Here is a 4195-nt window from a genome sequence, read left to right on the forward strand (position 1 = left end):
AAAGAAAGAAAGAAAGAAAGAAAGAAAGAAAGAAAGAAAGAAAGAAAAGAAAGAAATACAGCAGATACTGAGGGAAACTAATAAAGGATTTATGAGGGGGGATGTCAGAGAAGATTTTACAGAGAAGGTGACTTTCAAGGCTGGAAGGAGAAGAATCTAGAAAGAACAGCAGGGTACCACTGTCTGCATGTGGCCTTGGACGCACTTGAGCGAAACTGTGATCCCTTTGGGAAGATAGCTCATCAGGGGGTCACTGACTGTCGAGTTATGGAAGTAGGCCCCTATTAGTGTGAATTTTTTATTGAAATGGAGCTTTTCTGAGGTAAGCTTTGGGCTTCAGGAAATCCTGAGTTGAAGAAAAGCTGCCTCAAGGACCCAGCTTCAAAATATATGTGGAAGAGTTTATACATGTGTTGGTGGGGTGGGAGTGGCGCTGGCAGATAGGGAGGGTGGAGTCCAGTACTAGGTTTTATACTTTATATAAGTGATCTCACCTAATCTGTACCCTAACAAGTAGGAATTACTTTCATCACTTCAGAAGGGAGGATTTTGAGTTTCAGTTAAAAACAAAAACAAAAACAAAAACAATTTAAAAAATGACCACCTTCTTAGAGCGATTAGGGAAAAGGGGAGAGAAAGAAACAGACACTGGTTGGGCCCTTTGTCCCCTTCCCCTCCTCCTAAGACCTTGGCTCTAGGTCTTAGCTGGTGAGGAAAACGCTACTGTCACCTTATTCCAACATCCATGTGGCCACCATAATAAGGCAGGATCCTCTGAGCATGAGCTGTGATGACAGTCCTTTTTTCTGCCTTTCTCCCACTCCACTTCTGTTCTCCCTCATTTGCAGGGTCTGTAGCATAATTTGGTGTAGGAGCTGTCACTGGACCCATAGTTCCTGATCCAGAAACTGTGGATGGACGTTAGTGTCAGGATGAGGACTCATGGTTAATAAGGAGGTGGAAGCCTTACATGCAACCTTGCATTTCTGCAAGTTGAATAAATAATGTCTTATATGGTATGTGCTTAAGTAAAAATGATACATTCATATCAGTTTTAAACCTGTGGATTTGGTTCTGTGTAATAAAATACAAATTCACTTGAAATCATCACTAAACTCATAGTAGTTTTTTTCTGTCTTTATGTATTTCCTCATTCAGTAGAAATATAGTGGTGAAAAGGGGAGAGGGAGAAGGCAGGGAGATGTTTTATTCAAAAGGGATCTTTAAACTTGGTGAAGCTGATACAACGCACCTGAGAAGTTGGTTAAAATAAAGATTCCAGGACATTTTCTCTGGAACTCCTGACTCAGCAGATTAGGAGTGGGGTCTGCGGATCTATGTATTTTTAAAGAAACTTCTAGTTAGTTCTGACGTTTAGACAGATTTGTGAACCACCGACCTTGTTCCCAGGTATAGTGTGAGTGTAGTTTACCTTCATAAAGCTCTGTCCTCCCCCCACCCCCAAGTTCCACCCTCTCCCCTTGCCTCCCATGATTGGAATTTTGCCCATCTTTGAAGGTTCTTCTCAGGTGACATCCCCTGTTTCAAGCCTCAATCCCCCAATGGAAGGAATTCTGGCTCCCTTGTTGCTCCCAGGGCACTTTGCTCAGATCTTCCTTTATAACTCATTCTGGTTTGCGTTATGGGTATATGTGCCCTCCTGTAGCCTTCTCTGTAATGGCGGAGACTCCTTGGTGAGCCCCAAGGGGCTGCACAATGTCATGCATAGACCGTATATCCAAATATAGTTACATTCTGAGATGCTGGGGAACAGGGCTTCAACATATGAATTTCATGGGATGCAATTCATCCCATAACACACCTCCTGTGTAGATTCGTTTTAGGTAATTGACATTTTATTAGTCTACAGGTTCAACATGAAACTAGAGAACATTCACGTTGGTTATGAAGTTGGATGAGGTATGCTGGAAGGCAGAAGAAAACTTCAGTGACCTTAACTAATTAGGGAAATGCTCCATTAAAAACAGAATTATATTCAATAGGAAACACTTCAAAGGGCCCATGAGGACAATAACGAATTACATGGGTATTAGGTGGGAAATTACTTGACTAGATATAGCAAGTTTAGCCAAAGGAAAAAAAAAAAAGAAAAAAAAAAAAAAAGAAAAAGAAGAAGAAAGAAAGAAAAACAGGAAAAAGAAAAAAGAAGTGTGGGTCCAACTGAGCTGTTGGTTGAATGGGAGGCAGCAATGGAATGTGGTTATTAAAAAGGCAACAACTTAGAGTGTGTTGGGAATGAGAATATCACATGATAGAGCTGGAAGTAATCCTTTTGCTACACTTGGCTCTTCTCAGAGATGGTGGTTGGTTTGTAACTTTACATTTTAATAAAGAATTACAGAGACTAAAGAAGGTTCATTTAAAAAAAAAGAGGGGGAATATATTTTAAAGGGATGGGAAATGGGACTTATAATGGCTATTTAATCTGGAGAAGAAAAGCTGACAGGTGACTTAATACATATGTTCTGGTGTACACATAGGGAAACTAATATGGTGGATCCTTTCCAGATGTTTTCCTTTTCCACTGAGACAAAGAAAAAAGGAAAGCATTTTTAAAAGAGAGCTTTAGATCAGTGGCTTTCGAATTGTGTTCTGCAGACCTTGAATGTTCTCAGCTTCACTTTTATGTGCTTTATATATTAAGGATTTCTCATTTGAATTTGTTTTAAAACATTGTTCTGATATTAAGCAGTTATGAAAACTAAAGCTTTAGATAAAACAAAAATCATAGCCTTCTAATTCTAGGTGGGACTTTAAAAAGAATCTTATCCTAACCCCTTCATTTTCTAAATGAGAAATCTGAGGTCCTGAGAGGTTAAGTGACTTGCCTGTAAAGGACTTCCTTAACATCAGGATTTTAAAACACCAGAGCAGATTATCAGAGGGAACTAAGTCTTTATGAAGACTTCAGTGAAATAGGATAAGAGATGTGTTGAATGGCTTAAATCAGCATTTCCCAACTGGCGCTCCGTATTATAGGTGGGTGCGTTGTAAAAGGAAGTAACACAATCTGTATCAATTTCTACTTTTTAAAAAGTGGGAAATAAAATCATTTAAAAGTATTTTTGCAGTTCAAAATGGAAGTTTAAAAGTCTCTGAGTGTGTGATGAGTGAGCCTACTGAGCTGGTGATAGACATCCCACATCTGATGAGCAGGCACTTGACTCTGTTACCCTCTAGCTAAATACCCCCATCAGAGGGTGACGTTTACTGTTGTACAACTTTGCGTTGCTTTAATTCTCATTCACATAGGGATTTTTTTTTCCTTTTTTTCTCATATTTTTTTAAAATTAAATTCAAGTTAGTTAACATATGGTGTATTATTAGTTTTAGGGATAGAATTTAGTGATCCATCAGTTGCATATATCACCCAGTGCTCGTTACATCAAGTGCCCTCCTTCATGCCCATCACCCAGTTACTCCATTCCCCTCCCCCGCCTTCCAGCAACCCTCAGTTTGTTCCCTGCAGTTAAGAGTCTTTTATGGTTTGCCTCTCTCTCTGTTTTAGTATATGTGCTGTTTTTATCTTATTTTATTTTTCCTTTAGGGATTTTTTTTAAGATCGAAGAGAAATGGCCCTGAATAAAACAAATCAATGAGAAATATAATTGTGATAATTTTTCTGCCTATGACTTAGGATGGTGCTCACCCCATGCAGAGGCTACATTCATATAATGAAAATCCTTATGTAGCACCAATACATAACTCTACAACTCAAAACTCAAAGGTGAAAGAGAAAACAGTTGGCCTTCAATTTATTAGAAATAAAGATTCAACTGTCACATATAACAATAGTAGAGGTGTGTTTACAAATAAGAGCCTCAAACTCTTTTCCTCTTATCTCATTAGTTACAAACAAAACAAATTCTTTTTAAAAAACCCAGTTGGTTTTTAAGTACAAAATACAAGAACTAAAAGCATCAAGAAATGAAAGTATTTTGTGTCAGTTTCTGATGTCCATATATGTAGCTATATTTCAGTCTATGCTTAAGTATGCATTTAGTACAAAATCCAAAGAGAGATATTGTCAATTTTCAGTTTGTCAACAATGATGCTTTTCCTTAATAATTGATTCTTTTTTTAAAGATTTATTTATTTCCAGGAGAGAGCATGAGCATGAGTGGGAGGGGCAGAGGGAGAGGGAGAGAGAATCTCAAGCAGACTCCATGCTCAG

The sequence above is a fragment of the Mirounga leonina genome, unplaced genomic scaffold (genome assembly GCF_011800145.1).
Source record: "Mirounga leonina isolate KUSES-001 unplaced genomic scaffold, KU_Mleo_1.0 Mir_53, whole genome shotgun sequence".
In the NCBI taxonomy this organism is placed as follows: domain Eukaryota; kingdom Metazoa; phylum Chordata; class Mammalia; order Carnivora; family Phocidae; genus Mirounga; species Mirounga leonina.